Source organism: Lepus europaeus, chromosome 1, assembly GCF_033115175.1.
Source record: "Lepus europaeus isolate LE1 chromosome 1, mLepTim1.pri, whole genome shotgun sequence".
Lineage (NCBI taxonomy): Eukaryota > Metazoa > Chordata > Mammalia > Lagomorpha > Leporidae > Lepus > Lepus europaeus.
In genome coordinates, this window is record NC_084827.1 from 105,748,305 (window position 1) to 105,766,069 (window position 17,765).

Here is a 17,765-nt window from a genome sequence, read left to right on the forward strand (position 1 = left end):
ATATGGAGACACAGGAGACCTCGAATAGCTAAAGCAATCTTGTACAACAAAAACAAAGCCGGTGGCATCACAATACCAGATTTCAGGACATACTACAGGGCAGTTGTTATCAAAACAGCATGGTACTGGTACAGAAACAGATGGATAGACCAATGGAACAGAATAGAAACACCGGAAATCAATCCAAACATCTACAGCCAACTTATATTTGATCAAGGATCTAAAACCAATCCTTGGAGTAAAGACAGTCTATTCAATAAATGGTGCTGGGAAAATTTGATTTCCACGTGCAGAAGCATGAAGCAAGACCCCGATCTTACACCTTACACAAAAATTCACTCAACATGGATTAAAGACTTAAATCTACGACCCGACACCATCAAATTATTAGAGAGCATTGGAGAACCCTGCAAGATATAGGTACTGGCAAAGACTTCTTGGAAAAGACCCCAGAAGCACAGGCAGTCAAAGCCAAAATTAACATTTGGGATTGCATCAAATTGAGAAGTTTCTTTACTTCAAAAAACACATCAGGAAAGTAAAGAGGCAACTGACAGAATTGGAAAAAATATTTGCAAACTATGCAACAGATAAAGGGTTGATAACCAGAATCTACAAAGAAATCAAGAAACTCCACAATGTCAAAACAAACAACCCACTTAAGAGATGGGCCAAGGACCCCAATAGACATTTTTCCAAAGAGGAAATCCAAGTGGCCAACAGGAACATGAAAAAATGTTCAAGATCACTAGCAATCAGGGAAATGCAAATCAAAACCACAATGAGGTTCCATCTCACCCCGGTTAGAATGGCTCACATTCAGAAATCTACCAACAATAGATGCTGGAGAGGATGTGGGGAAAAAGGGACACTAACCCACTGTTGGTGGGAATGCAAACTGGTTAAGCCACTATGAAAGTCAGTCTGGAGATTCCTCAGAAACAAGCATTACTTTAACAATACAGTTAACCTATTGTTTGAAAGAAACCATTCCTAGTTGTATCTAGCTATAATCTTGTACCTATCAACTTTTCATCTGTCTCTCCCTCCCTACTTCCTTCTTCAGCTGAGATCACCTAGTTTTTGGACTCCACATGAGTGACAACTTGTGATATTTGTCTTTGTATGCTTGGCTTATTTCACTTAACATAATGACCTCCAGTTTCATCTACGATGTTGCAAATGACAAGACTTCACCATTTTTATGGCTGAGCAATATTCCATTGTGTATATGTACAACATTTATTAAAACCATTTTTCAGTAAATAAACACTTAGGATTTTTCCATTGTTTGGCTACTCTAAAAAGTGTTGCAATGAACATGGGAGTGCATATGGGTTTCATTTCCTTTGAATTTGTACCTAGTAATGGGATTGCTGGGTCCTGTGATAGAGAGATATCCAGTTTTAGCTTCTTAAAGAAATTCCATACTGTTTTTCACAATGATTGTACTATTTATATTACCACCAAAAGTGTTCAAGTGTTCCTTCTTTTCCACATCCTTGCCTACACTTCGTATCTTCTAATTTTTTGATAATAAACAATCTTACTGGAGTGAGGTGTTATTTTGTTTTTGATTTGTATTTGTCTGCTATTTGTTGTTCAGAATTTTTTTCACATAACTGTTGGCCATTTGTACGTCTTTCTTTAGGTCTATTGCCCATTTTTTTTAATTGGATTTTTGTTTTGTTCATTGTTATTGCTGTTTGCCTTGAGCTGTTTGATTCCCTTATATGCTCTGGATATTAACCTCTTGTCAGATGTATAGTTTGCAAATGTTTTCTCCCATTCTTAGGTTGTCTCTTCACTCTGCTGATTATTTCCTTTGTTGTAAGTTCTTCAGGTTGATGAAATCACATTTGACTATTTTTTTGTTTTAAATTTTCCTTTACTGTTGGGTCTGATCTAGAAAACTCTTGACTATTCCAATATCCTAAAAGTTTCCCTATATTTTCTTCTAATAGTTTCAAAGTTTTTGGGTCTCTTATTTAGGTCTTTAATTCATTTTGGATTGATTTTTTTACTCAGTGAGAGATAGGGGTTGAGTTTCATTCTTCCACACGTGGACATCCAGTTTTCCCAGCACTGTTTTTAAAAAGACTACTCTTTTTCCAATACATGTTCTTAGTCTCTTTATCAAAGATCAGTTAACTGCAGATGTGTGGATTTACTTCTAGTCTCTCTATTCTGTTCCATTGGTCTATGAATCTGTTTTTATGTCAGTACCATATATTTTAATTACTGTAGCTTTGTGATATACTTTAAAGTCAGGTAGCATAATGACTCCTGATTTATTCTTCTTGATGAGTTACTTTGGCTATTTGGAGTTTTCTGTGGTTCCACATTTTTGTATTTTTTTTTTTTAGTTCTGTGAGATATGTCATTGAGATTTCAATAGGGATTGCACTGAATCTGTACATCTCTTATGGTAGTATGTAAATTTTAATACTGATTCTTCCAATCCACGAACATGGGATATCATTCCAATTATTTGTATTCTTTTTAATTTCTTTCATCAATAATTTATAATTTTCAATGCACAGATCTTTCACCACATTGGTTAAATTTATTTCCAGGTGTTTATTTTCTTTGGTAGCAATTGGAAATGGGATTGCTTTCTTTATCTCTTTTTTAGATAATTCACTATTGGTATGTAAGATGCTACTGATTTTTGTGCATTGACTTTGCATCCTGTCGACTTTGATAAATATATTTCTAGCTCTTAACAAATTTTTGGTGGAGACTTTGAAGGCATATCATATGCAAATGACAATTTTACTCCTCCTTTCCAATTTGGATGTATTTTATGTGTTTCTCTTACCTAATTGCTCTAGTTAGAACTTCCAGTATTATGTTGAACAAAAGTGTTAAAATTTACATCCTTTACTTGTCCCATATCTTAAAGAGAAAAACCTTCAATTTTTCCCTTTTCAATGTAATGATACTTTTTTTTTTTTAATTTTTGACAGGCAGAGTGGACCGTGAGAGAGAGACAGAGAGAAAGGTCTTCCTTTTGCCATTGGTTCACCCTCCAATGGCAGCCGCGGTAGGTGTGCTGCGGCCGGCGCATGGCGCGGATCCGATGGCAGGAGCCAGGTGCTTTTCCTGGTCTCCCATGGGGTGCAGGGCCCAAGGACTTGAGCCATCCTCCACTGCCTTCCTGGGCCATAGCAGAGAGCTGGCCTGGAAGAGGGGCAACTGGGACAGGATCGGTGCCCTGACTGGGACTAGAACCCGGTGTGCCGACGCCGCAAGGCAGAGGATTAGCCTAGTGAGCCGCGGCGCCGGCCCGTCGATACTTCATTTTTTATACATGGGTTTCATTAGATTGAGATATGTTCCTCCTATATCTAATTTGTTTATAATTTTACCATAAAGGTATGTAAAATTTTATCAAATGCATTTTCTGCATCTATATAGATAGTTACATGATTTTGGGTCCTCATTCTTTTGATTTGATGTATCACATTTATTGATTTTAATATAGATTTGCATATGTTGAATTAACCTTGCATCCTGTTATAAATTCCAATTGATAGTGTTGAAGAAACCTTTCAATGTGATATTGGATTTAGTTTGCTAGCTTTTTTTTTTTGAAGAGTATTACCTCTATATTCTTCAAGGATATTGGCTTATAGGTTTTCTTTTTGTTGTTGTTTTTGTGTCTTTGTCTGGTTTTTGCACCAAGGTAATACTTGCTTCATAAAATTTAGAAAAATTCCATGCTTTTGTTTTTTAAAATAATTTTTAAATAATTGGTGTTAATGCTTTAAATTTTTGGTAGAGTTCTGCAGTGAAACCATCTGTTATTGATTTTTTTCTTTGATGAGAGTTTTTTTTAATTATTTATTCAATATCACTAATCATTACTTGTCTAAGTATTCTATTTTCTCATGATTCAGTCTTGCTAGGGAAACTCTGTCCAGGATTTTTTTCATTTCTTCTTGGTTGTCAAATTCGTTGCCATATTTTTTTTTTTTTACAGGCAGAATGTACAGTGAGAGAGAGAGACAGAGAGAAAGGTCTTCCTTTGCCGTTGGTTCACCCTCCAATGGCCGCAGCAGCTGGTGTGCTGCGGCCGGCGCACCGCGCTGATCCAATGGCAGGAGCCAGGTACCTATCCTGGTCTCCCATGGGGTGCAGGACCCAAGCACTTGGGCCATCCTCCACTGCACTCCCTGGCCGCAGCAGAGAGCTGGCCTGGAAGAGGGGCAGCCGGGACAGAACCGGCGCCCCGACCGGGACTAGAACCTGTGTGCTGGCGCCACAAGGCGGAGGATTAGCCTAGTGAGCCGCAGCGCCGGCCCGCCATGCCATTTTATTTTTCATAGTCATCTGCAATAATCATTTGGATTTCTGTGGTGTTAATCTTGACACTTCAGTTTTCATCGTTATTTTATGTATCTGAATCTTCTTTTTTTTCTTGGTTGTTCTTACCAAAGGTCTATCATGTTTGTTTATCTAACCATCTCTTAATTTCATTGGTTTTTAAATTTATTTTTAGTTTCTAAATCATTTATTTGTGCTCTTTCATTATTTCTTTCCTTCTATTAATTTGACATTTGATTTGTTCTTGTTTTTCTATTTCTTAAAGGGGACTGGTAAGATACTTATTTCAGATCCTTTTTCTGTTTTAGACTTTTTTTAAGATTGTATTTATTTTATTTGAGAGGTAAGTTACAGACAGTGAGAGGGAGAGACAGAGAGAAAGGTCTTCCTTCCGTTGGTTCACTTCCCAAATGGCCGCAACAGCCGGAACTGCGCCTATCCGAAGCCAGGAGCCAGGAGCTTCTTCTGGGTCTCCCACACAGGTGCAGGGGCCCAAGGACTTGGGCCATATTCCACTGCTCTCCCAGGCCATAGCAGAGAGCTGGATTGGAAATAGAGCAACTGGCCAGCGCCGTGGCTTAACAGGCTAATCCTCCACCTTGTGGCGCCGGCACACCGGGTTCTAGTCCCGGTTGGGGCGCCGGATTCTGTCCCGGTTGCCTCTCTTCCAGGCCAGCTCTCTGCTATGGCCCGGGAAGGCAGTGGAGGATGGCCCAAGTCCTTGGGCCCTGCACCCGCATGGGAGACCAGGAGAAGCACCTGGCTCCTGGCTGCAGATCAGCGAGATGCACCGGCCGCAGCGGCCATTGGAGGGTGAACCAATGGCAAAAAGGAAGACCTTTCTCTCTGTCTCTCTTTCTCTCACTATCCACTCTGCCTGTCAAAAAAAAAAAAAGAAGAAGAAGAAGAAGAAGAAGAAGAAGAAGAAGAAGAAGAAGAAGAAGAAGAAGAAGAAGAAGAAGAAGAAAGTAAAAGGATACTGTGACTAGAAAAGTAACTCTGACCAGAACCAGTGCCCATATGGGATGCCGGCACTGCAGGTGGAGGATTAACCTACTGCACCATGGCTCTGGCCCCAGATTATTATTATTATTATTTTTAAGGAAGGCACTGACTGCTAAAAACTTTCTTGGAACTGCCTTTGTGGGCTGAGCATTGTGGTATAGCAAGTTAAACCTCTGCCTGTGATGCCAGCATCCCATGTGGGCACCCATTTGAGTCCCAGCCGCTCCACTTCCAATCCAGTTCCCTGTTAATGCACCTAAAAAACAGCAGAAGATGGCCCAAGTTCATAGGCCCCTGAACCCATGTGGGAGACCCAGAAGAAGCTTTGGGCTCCTGGCTTCAGCCTGGACTAGCTGGCTTTTTTGGTCATTTGGGAATGAATGAGCAGAGAGAAGATCTCTCTCTCTCTCTCTCTCTCTCTCTCTCTCTCTCTCTCTCTCCTCCTCCTCTTCCTCCTCCTCCTCTCTGTAACTCTGCCTTTCAAATAAATAAAAAATGTTTTTGTTGTGTTCCATAAGTTTTGGTATGTTGTATTTCTATTTATATTCATTTAAAGACATTTTTAAATATCTTTCTGTTTTCATTGATCCAATGATTGTTTAGCAGTAAGTTGTTTTTTAATTTTAATGTTTTTTGTGTACTTTCTAGTTTTAGGCTCAGATGCTTAGTATGATTTCTAGTCTTATGAACTTGTTGAGACTTATTTTGTAACTTACCATATGTTTTATCTTATAAAATATTCCAGGTAATGTTGAGAAGATGTGTATTCTACAGCTGTGGATAAAAAAACTTTATAGATGTCTTTGGTCCAATTGATCTAGAGAGAAATTTATCTCTGATTTTCTATTTCTAAAAGTGGGGTGGTAAAGTACTCTGGAGTTTTTCTCTCCATATAGTTCTATTAATGTTTGCAATATATATTTGTATGCTTCAAAAATGGGTGCTCATGTATTTACAAGTGTTTTCCTCTTACTGGATTGAGCCCAATACCATTACATGATGATTTTCTTTCCTCTTACTGTGGCATCTCTGAATAAAAGTGTTTAGTTACAGTAATCTAGCTTGATTTGCAGCTGTTATTCTAGAAATTTTAAGCAGTTTATTTATTTCCTCTGAGCCTTTGGATCCTTTTTCTCTTTCAGCAATACATAGCACCCCAAAATTACAGTTTGCCCTTATCTGTTGTTGGTATGTTTTACTGATTCAGTCTTATAATACTTCCCAAATTCAAATTTGTCTAAAAGTATGAACATAGGACATACTGAAAAAGGCATAGACTGTCCCGCAGGCCTCTTCTTAGCCTCTGCTCAGATGCTGTGTCTACGACTCTCCTGGTACTAGTCACATTTGGAGCTCTCAGCTCATCAAGACCAGCACAGCCTGGGGGTGGAACCAAAGCTCACCGTGCCTGTCTATAGCTTAGGTGAACTCACTGCCCAGTGTAACACCTCAGCCACTTGCGATGTGGGTTGGGGTACAAGACTGCTTAATGGGGGCAATGGAACTCTGGGCACTGGAACAGGCCAGCGCCTCTGTCTAAAGGCACTAACCTGGGGACAGAGAGTGTTAGGAGCTGCTCATTGCTGGGCTTTATCATTTTAGTACTGAGTCTCAAAACTGTCCTTTGATTCCTTGCTGTCCACATAAGGTTTTAGAAAATAGAACTACTCAGCTACTCAGGCAGGCCTACATGTGTCACACTTGGGTTTCATAGTTCTCAGGCCCTGTGCAAACTTGGAGGTGGACACCAGGCCTCCAAGAGGCCAGTAAAGATACATACCCAAGTCTCTCTCACCAGGGCACTTGTTTCCATCTGACACTTGTACAATTCCAGAGACTCTACTTAGTATGGAAATCATTACAATCTTCCCAGCACTGGACTTTACCAGCCCAGGACTGAATCCCAAGACACCATCCCTTGGCTCCTTGCTGTCTGCCTGTGGTTGGTGCAGAGGGATAAAGTTCATCCTCTGTCTACCTAGACTGTCCCCATGTTGGTCACACCGGGAGCTCACAGACACAAGTCCCCACAAAATTTCAAGAGTTTCTCCCAAACTCACCAGAGGCTACCAGTGCCACAGGCCAAAATGAGACCAAAGCCCCAGAGCTCAGTTTTCTACCTTTCTCGAGGCTTATTCTGTGAGCACTTGCTAGGGAGCTAGAGGCTTGTGGGCTGTACCAAGTGCGAGGTCTTTGAGCAATAGACTGAGCTGTTAGCTCTTAGGTGCAGTTCAAAGCCCGCTTTCTTTGTCTCTCCCTATAGGTAGTACTTCACTTTCTACCAGAAGTTGGAGAAGGTACAGCAGGAGTTGCTTGGCTGTTGAAGTTCCAAATATTCACCCTACAGGTAAGGGCCTGCAGTAAGGGCAGGGAGAAGGACAGCAGGGCATACTTGGCTGGCAAGTTGTCCACAGTGAACCCGACATTGAATTTGCTCTCCCTCTCCCAAGACGGGTGCCTCTCCATGCTGTGGTCCTTGGAGCTGGGGGAGCAGTTGTGCAGGTAATTCTTTCCTTCTTGCCTTCTTCATTGCGGCTTTTATGATTATAACAAGACAAGGCACTGTGGTCTTTCACTTGGTTTCCGTAGCCCTTGTGAAGGTGACTTGGTGTGAGTACTATGGCTGTTCACACTGGTGTCTCTGCAGGGAGGTGCTTGCCAGACATCTCTTACTCAACCCCATCTAGGTGCCTTTCCAATGGATTCTGTTTTTTGTGTAAAATAGGTAGTGATTCTCCATTTAGATCTCAGGTTTCCACCTAGCATGTGAAGAGAAAATATAAGTAATGGGTTATGTGCTTGGTTCAAAATTTTTAAATAATGTGTGTCTTTAGAGAATTCATAAGGCTTACTGCTTTGCCCTGATAGCCAGAAAACCATCACAACATATATATTAAGCCATATTTTAAGTTAAACATTTTTCTGAGCACAAAGGAACAATTAATTGCATGACTTCTTTAATAATGAGTCGTAAAGAGAATTGTACTATAGGCATATGGTTTTACGAATAGTCATATTATCGGGTATTGGATATGAGTAATTGTCATCATTTTCTCACAAGTGGTGAAAACATGTATAGTACCTATTTATTAGATTTAAAAACAGATACTTAGTGAGGGCTTATGTGCCAAGATAAATGCTACCATGAGATCTCTATCTTCCTAGACAATACAGCATACAAAGAAATGTTGACAGAGAACAAAGAATGACACTCATGGCAGGTATTATGAATAAGAAGTTCATGATGCTTTTCCTCTGATTTTACTAGGAACATAACTCTCTTCAAAATTCTATCATTGTCTGAGTCATGTTACTTGCACAATAGTTGAGAGAGAGCCAGACGTGCATATTTCTTATTTGCTAATCCAAAGAAATCAGGAGAGCACAGGCAAATATGTCAGTCAGGATCTGTCCAGAAAACCAGAAACAGAGGATTCCAAGTAGAGAATCAGTTGCATGAATATTTGAGTACTGGAAAGACAACAAGAATACTTAGAGGTTATACAGATATAGTATTGTTAAGGAGCAGCTACCTCCAAGAGATGGCAGAACACAGAGAAGAGAATGGGGAGCCAGATCCCAGAATTTCAGAGGAGAAATCTTACAGAACTGGCTCCCTTCTGAGGAACGATGTTCTCTGCCTAGTGCTGATATGTCTAAGTGGGAATAATAAGGTTGAATCCAGGAGTATGGGAAAAAATTGAAAATTTGTACCAATTACCAATACTTCGGGTGAAAAGTCATTGCAGGGGTGCTATTAATAAGAAGATAATTTAAAACAGATTGGAGCAAGTACCTTCTCTCTGCCTGCTCTGGTTTTATTATCTCTCTTTAGTGTCCCTTATTAACAGAACTTAACAGGGAAATGGCTGAGAAAGTTGAAGGCAGTGGGGTCTTATTTCTTTGTATCACAAAGTGCAGTACAGCAGCATAGGTTTGGACCTCAGAAAACTTCATGATTAGTGCTGGGAAATTGAATGTATTGTTCTGAGGATTGGGAGAGTAACAACTCACTCTGACTATTCTTGGTGTTCCCAACCTCATCTTTTCCCCTCAGTCCTTGGGAAGTAGCTGCGCCCACTAGTTACTATATCTGTGTTAAGTTTGTGTCTTCCAATTGCCTTTGCAGTGTTCCAATATTAGTTTAACCAACTGTCAACTTGAAAATTTCATTGTAATGTTTTTTTAAGACAGACTTCCCTGACCTTCTCTGCCTCTCCAAACCTTACAGATTCCAAATGGTCCAACACAGGGTGGTCCAACAACTTTGTTCAGTTGCTGTAATGTATGTTGACCTCCCCACTTTAAAAAGTTGACTGCCAAAGCCTGACCCTGCCCCATTCTCTTAACCAGTGCCAGATAATGATTTACTTATCACCAACTATTCTGACTAGTTGATCCAATCCCATTTTATACCATGGGTTTCAATGATAAGTCGTATTGATTCTAACTGGATAGATTTCATTTATGATCAAGGTTCCATTTCAACATTGTGACACATCTCACAGGGACTTCCGAAGACATTCTTCAGAGGGTTGTTGGGTAGTCACCTTCCTAGTCCTGTACTATGGTGCTGAGAAGGTTGCATAGTGGGAAGAAAAACTAAGGGAAAATAATTGGCAAATGTGTACAATCTGATTATTGGCTTAATTGTTAGTTTACACACATTAACCCATTTAATTTTCAAAATAACCCCATGAATTATCATTTGCAGAGAAGGATCAGCAAATTAAAGGAACCTACTCAAAGAATCTGAGCCCATATCTGAACCCAGTTCTACCTGATTTCAAAACCCCTACACCTACTGACAATGCTTTTAGTGGAGTGCCACGGTAATGGACTACAGGTTGCCTGGAAACTTACTAGATATGTCAACATCAAGACACAAAATACTGTCCTTCTATCCTAAAATTACAGAACCTTTCATACATAGTAATTAAGAGTTCAGTATCTAAATCAACAAAGATTTATTGAGCCCTACTATGTGGTGGGCATGTGATAATAACAGCTAGCGTGACTATTGATGTCTTACTTGCTTTAGACGTTATTTCAAGGATATGCTTGTGCATCATTTAATTCTCAGAAGAACTCTAGAAAATAGGTATCATTGTTAATAAGCTTATTTTACAGATGATAAATTGAGGCCAAGAGTATCTGTGTGACATGGCCAAGATCTCATAGCTAGGAACCGGCAGAACTAGATGAGACCCTAGCCTGGGTAATCTGAAGCCTGTGGTCTTAACCTTTATGTTAAATTCATTTTATGTAAAATGCTGAGGAAACTGAAATGAAAAAAAAAAAAAATACAGTGATTGCACTGGCCCGTGTGTGTGAATGCCCTTGGCAGGCTCACCACATCGGCTGTAACTTAAGTCTTACTGTGTGGATGCTCTCATGCCCTCCCGCTGTTCTTTAATGCTGGACCATTTCCCATCTGCTTTGACCTGCCCTGTTCCCTGGGAATGGCAAAGCTATTGACTGGTGGTCCTTTCCCCCAGGAATGCTAACACAGGAGCTGTCGTCTGAGGCTCTGGAAGACTTTATTCATCAAATGGCTTTACCCTTCCAGTAGCTCCAGGGATCCTCCATTCCCTATATCCAAGACAATGTGATGTGCTACAGGTGATCAGCTGAGATCACCACTGCGTGATCTAGCCACAAGTGACAGATCCAAGGGCAGCAAAGGAGCATCATCAAGATGTCCACAGAAACAGCAGACCAAAGAGGAGAGGTGTGGTGGAATAAGAAGGCTGTGCCAAGATGGCACTGGCAAGGGAGCGTCAGTTACTCAGGAAATGGCTTAGAAACCCACCTGGCAAAGGAGCCTGCCTAGCAACAGGCATTGATTAGGGCATAAACCACCCCTTGACCGGATTGGCTGCCTCAGCTATATAAGATGCTGCACCAACTGCAATACATGAGTCTGCGAGCTGCTTGCCTCTAGCCCGCTTTCACCCGACTCCTGGTGTCTGTGTTGTGACTCTGTTGGGCACCAAAAAATATGCTGTGCCCAGATCATTAGATCCCTGCAGAGACCCCCAGAGAGTCGATCACACCGAACTGCAAAAGCAATGTTTATTCGGGAGTGCAAGCCACAACAGGGACCCCATCCAACCAACCGGCACAGCGGAGGCAGGAGTGAGGCCCCGGTCTTTGTTTGGGAGAGTTTTTAAAAGAAAAAAAGGCTACATCAGCAGGAAAAGAGTTACATACAGCATGGAAGCTTTGGGTACAGGGAGTTACAGCGGGGGCTTACAGCATGGAAGCTTTGAGCACAGGGAGTTACTTTGTTCAGCAATCTCTACTGTGCTGTCCTTGGTCTACCGAGCTAGCTGTCCCTGGTAAGTTTTGATATCTCTGGAATGCCTGAATGCCTGCTTTTACAAGGACCCAGGTCTGCTATGGGAAAAGGATGCTGCTTTTTTTATTGTTTAAAAATGGAGTCACTTTGGTTCTTCAACTCCACACCTCTTGCCCCCACCGCACTTCTCTCAGAATGAATCCGCAACAGAGAAGTTGTGGGAAAAGAAGTGTGCTGAGACCAGACCAAAGGTTCTGACAGATTTGGGCATGTTCCTGATCACCATGTTGTGCTACACTAGCGGTGGCCAAATCATCTCCACTTTCCACTTTCACACTCTCATGATCCTGCATTATTGCTCGTACCTGCTCCAGGTGCTGGCCACACTAGTCTTCTCTAGCTTCCTGCTGTTTGGCTTTGCTGAGCAGAAGCAGCTGCTTGAGGTGGACCTATACAGGGACTATAGGGAGAACTCGCATGTGCCAACCACTGGCACAGTTATCGAGATCCACAGCAGGCTCCTTCAGATGTATGGTGCCTACTACCTCCACATCTATGCCCACTTCACTGGGCTCTGATACTTGCTGCACAACTTCCTGATGACCTGTGCCTTCATAGGTGTTGTCAGCAACTTCACCTTCATTGTGCTCTTCAGCTACACGCAGTGGGTGGGTTGGGGACAGGGGACATCTTCTCTTTGCAGACTCATATTCGAAAAAGGGACAATTCCCGAAAAGAAGTCCAACAAAGGATCTCTGCCCATCAGCCCGGGCCCAAAGGCCAGGAGGAGTCAACGCTGCAATTGGATGTGAGAGAGGATAGTGAGAACCCTGAAGGTCCCTCAGGGACAGAAGGCCAGGGGCCTGGGGAAAAGATAGCAGAGCAACAGCCCCTAAATGGAAAGGAGGAGCTAGAGCCCGAGGCCAGGGATGGTTCAGGATCCTGGGAAGATGCAGCTCTGCTGACTGAGGTCAACCTGCCTGCTCCTGCCCCTGCCTCTACCCTTGTTGGGGAGACCCTGGGCAGCTCTGAGGCCTCTGTGAGCTCTCTGCGACAGCGCCCCACCTGCTCCAGTTCCTAAAGAGGAGCGGGCAGATTCCTCACATTCCAGCACTTTCCCACCTGAGCCCTCTCCCCTATATTTTTCCCTCAATAAACTATTTTGTGCCCCCCCAATAAAAAAAGATATTGGCAAAGAGATCATAGTATAAGTGGTAAAACATAAGCAATTTGTTAAGCACACCTATAAAAGACCATGTGCTGGAAAGATAGGAGCTAATAGTTGCAGGGAATCAACGATCATTTTTGAGCTGATTCCTAAGGAGATGAGCATATAGATTTCAAAGTTTTGGAAGTAAAGTGAGCAGGTCCTGGTTATGTGACACAGAAGAAAAGGTGGGATTCCAGGATGGCTTAGGGGGTAAGGGCCAGATGTAAAGATTTAGAGGTTGATTTTTTGGACAATTTAAGTTTAAGTGGATGATAAGAATTAGGCAGCCTCCTTACAACCAAAAAAGACCAAGTCTTGAAGGTTGGAGTTACAGTCATCATTATAGAACAGAAATAAACGGTGCCAGTGGGTGTGGATGAGTTGCCTAGGAATAGTCGCAGGAACAAAGGGGATTTTGCTTGCTTCTTTTTCACTATGTCATCAGGGTAGTTGAGAGTGAAGATAAGGAACTGAGAATGGAAAAGACAGCCCAAGGCAGCCATAACTGGTGGCCTGGTACTACAAACTGACCTTGATGTTGCTGTGTGCTGGTCTGGTGTTATCAACTGAGGCTCAGTTTCTCTGGTTGGACATAAAGGATTTCACAGGACATCAACGTCAGACAAGGCCATTTGCTGATCATCATCTATCAAGACGTCTGTAATTAGAGGTAAAATAGACAAAACATCAGTTTCCCCAAATCATGAAATTGACCAAATATCTCTGTATCCTAATATGAGTGAGTGACTCCTCTCTTTTCACCCATTACAATTTTAGCCTTGCTCTATCTTGTTCTCCTTATAAATAATTACTCACTTATAAATAATTACCCAATCACAGAACTGTACACACTTAGTGGTAGTAAAATCTAGAGAAAATCCTCACTTACATGGAACCACTTGTAAGTCTGATAGTGTTTCAGTCATATAAGACCTTTCTAACAACTCCTTCCTGAGATTCCTGTAATTTCATGTGGGCCTATTTTCCCTCATCACAAGGAATAATAATCCCAACTTGTTCAAGAACACAGAAAAGAAAATGCCTAGATTTTTCCTTACTCACCTGGCTTTATGAAACTTTTTTTAAAGTTGTTAAACAGTTTTCATTTCTCTTCTTTTTTTACTTGATTTAAGATCATCAGTTAGCCAAACATTTTATTAGTATTATTTTATTTAAGTATTCATTTGGATGATTACTGTGAAAACAAATACAGGATAGTGGAAACAGTAGAAAATCTCCTACAAATGTGATTTAACTTTTCAAAAGTGCCCAGAGCGGGCTTTGTGGCCCATTAGATTAAGCCACCACTTGCTATGCCCATATTCGGCAGCAGAGTGCCTGGGTTTTAGTTCTGCCTTTTCCTCCCATCCAGGTTCCTGCTATTGTCCATCCTGAGAGATAATGGATGACAACTCCTGACTTTGTCATGGCCCAGCTCTGGCTGTTGCAGGCATTTGGAGAGTGAACCAGCAGATGAAGAATTGTCTCTGTCCCTGTATTCCACCCGCTGTTGATCTGGCTTTGAAATAAACAAATAAATAAATAAATCTTTCTTTTAAAATATGTTTACCTAACTTGATTTTTAAATATATATATTTAATCACTAGTAATTTTAGACACTCAAACTCTAACCATAATTTTTAAAAAGTATTGAGTATCTAATAGATCTAGACACACATTCAGATATAATTGTTTTGTTATACAGGAGAAATAAAATTAGTTACAATGGTCATATCTTGTATAAATTGTCATCCATTGTTGATTTATTTCCTTTTCTACTACTCTATTTTTCTCCTATCACTATATGTTAAAGGAAATATTTACAAAGGAAATCTGGTATCTCATGAATCCTGCCTCATTCAGCAAAAAGCAGAAAAATATCTTATTTTTCATTGTTTCTTGACATGATATAATGTAATCAAATGTGACTGTTACAATCTGACAACCCAGTCACAATTTGAAATATCATGGGAAAAAGGGAGAAAGACTGAAAATAAAAAAAATCTCATAAAAGACAAAAACAAAGCATTTGAAAAACAAATAATACACCTGCAAAGTTTGTTCAAATATCTTCCATTTAGTCCTTTTGAGATACATTCTATTTTGGATATTGTACAGATTTCAGAAATCCTCCCCCCCAGAAAATATTAGAAATGTCACAATGTGGGCCCCTTTCAGTTTTTGTGTCTGTTTAAATACAGTTAAAATGAGGACTTGCCAAAGAACCTCTGTTCTACGGTGTTCATGAGTTGAAGCTCATGATTTCTCATAGGCTCCAAGGTAATTCTAAATGGACAACACTTCAGCTAAGCTGTTTTTCTGAGACTGTACCCTGCTTCTGAACTGTGCTAAAATAACCTTGCATTATCCTAATTAGGATTATTCACAATACACACATATTGCAAAGGGCCATTTTCATTTTCAATTAGTTGAAAAGGATTAGTTGCAGTCATACTCATATGGTGCTGAATGCTATTATTATTAAACTCAATATTTTTTATTGCTGTTAAAATTATGTTCCTTACAAATATAACTTAGCTAATGGAGTAAAAAGATGGTCTCTTACTGACAAATCATTCTCTTCTAAAGAAAATCGTGAAGGTAACAATACATAAACGGAAGGAAATGTATGTGTGGAAAGAGGCTGTTTAATCACAGGTAATGGCAAACCTAAAATTAGTTCCAATTAAAAGAGAAGTGCATGGAAACCAATCCGAATGTAGCAGATAAAGGGTGGCATGAAGGAGAGATTATTAAGCAGTAGCTTATAACAAGACCCCAGGTGCAGAACTTCCTCATTATACCTATTCTTGAGCACCAACATTCTGAATGTACAGTAAACCAAAAAAAAAAAAAAAAAAAAAAAACAAGAAATAATTTTACACGGTGGCTACACTTGAGATGAACAAGTACATGTTTTTTGGAAGAAAGACCGTAACAACTTGGTTTTTACTTCCAAAATACAGTGACATGTTAATTGCTTGATCAGCCAAATGAAACTAAATGTAATTAAGACTAGTGTGGGGTTAATTTGATCCATAATTATGTTATATAAAGTAAATGAAAATTGTTTCTTTCCTAAATTGCAATTCATTAAAATTACAGATATTAAAATAAGATACTATAAAATTACATGAAGCATGTACACATTAATAGCCATTAGTAATAGCTTGATATTTCTATCTAAGCAACAGTTTATTAAAATGCCAAAAGGTGATACTTGACCACTCACATGACTGAGTTTTTTCACTCTATTTTTCTACTCTTTTAAGAAATACATAGATATTATTAAGCAAACTGTTATGAAGAAAACTGAGCTAGCCTTATTGGTTTTTGCCTTTTTCTAGATGTTTTTCATATAATAAGATAAAAGTGCATTTGGATCAATCCCCACTGCACGTATATTAAAATCTAAACACAGGCATTTAACATTAAAAATAAATGTCAAATGTATGTAGCATAAATTAAGTATTTGGAAGATTTTTCTCAAAGGACAGATTCTATATTCTGATTAAATTTATAGGCAGCTGTCTATTGCTAACATTTTGATTTTTAAACTGATAAAATAGAATGGGAATAAAAAAACATTAATTGGAGAAAAAACATTAATTGGAGGAAAATGAAAGGAAGTAACATTCAGTGAGTTCCATCTTGTATGGTGCTGTGCAATTGAAATAATTTATTTTCTTCCCCTAGTGAAGTTCATGCTGTATGTTCTCTCCATTTTTCAGATGAGAGACTTAAGACCCCGAGAGATTAAAGAGTTTGTCTGAAATAGAGTTAGCTACTTAAACCACTTGCTGTGGGGTGGGGAGAAGCAAGTTTCCATGGAACATGAGGCAAAAAACCTAGAAACAAGCTGATCATTTCTGATATAGCATAATGCGTTAGTTCCCATTTTATATTCTTTCACATCGAAGGCAATTTGTTTTATGAAAATAAAGACAAGGTCATAGCATATCATATCTGTTTCCATTCATGTGGCATGAAATACAAGTCAGCCAAATGATTCTATCAGTGCAACCCCCAAGATCACCTGCAGGGCCTCCTTAGTGGTACAGAAGGAACACTGACTAAATCTAACCATATGATTGAACAGTAGTAAGTGTCTTACTCAGGATCCCGTTGGGCATGTATAGAAAAGGCTGAAGTTTTAGGGCACAAACAGAAATCACTGGCTGATTATTATACAGTTCACCTGAAGGGGAAAAATGAGAGTTGGAGGAAAGGAATAGACAAGTTAAAGGTGTTTCCAGGTTCTGCTAAAGAGGACCGATCTTCCCTTGCATGATAATGCTTTTTACCTTTACTCTTCTTGGGACTGAAGGAAAAAGTGATGCCTTGAATTTAAAAGAAAAGCATCTACATCAAGATTTGGGTATAATACTGTACAACAGAGTACATCAGTAATAGAGCCCTAGACATTTATCCAAGTCTGAATGAAATTCCAATATACCACAAACATTTACATATTGGTATGAAGCAAAGTATCTGCATAAACTTGAGACTCCAATGTGTTTCTTTCTTTGAACAAGAAACTATCACTATGTTACTATATATGGTAGTGTACAAACATCAACAAATATTCCTCAATAATTGATTGTAAGGACAGCATCGTTAAATTTCTTAGAAATCACTTGCCTTTCCCTTTAAGGTGAATGAAAAGATGAGACTGAGGTATAATCACACACTTAACAAGTTGCTAGGACACATTATTTATAGTAAGTATATATACTTAACAAACCAAATATTTAATAGTTCATGCATGAAAAATATGCAGACATAATCGTCGTTAGTATTCCAGGTGAGACAGAACATGCAAATTTACTCAGCTATTAAAGAAAGAGTCATGCACTATTTAATACAGCAAAATAGTTTATGTTTATTAGAGCAAACAGCAAAATCACAATAGGAAAAGAA

General features: G+C 39.7%; 1 pseudogene; it reads left to right on the forward strand.

The window, feature by feature from the left end:
• The window catches only part of LOC133763037 (seipin-like), a 28,422-nt pseudogene extending 15,706 nt beyond the window's left edge, over positions 1-12,716 (forward strand).
• The last annotated feature ends 5,049 nt before the right edge of the window (positions 12,717-17,765 follow it).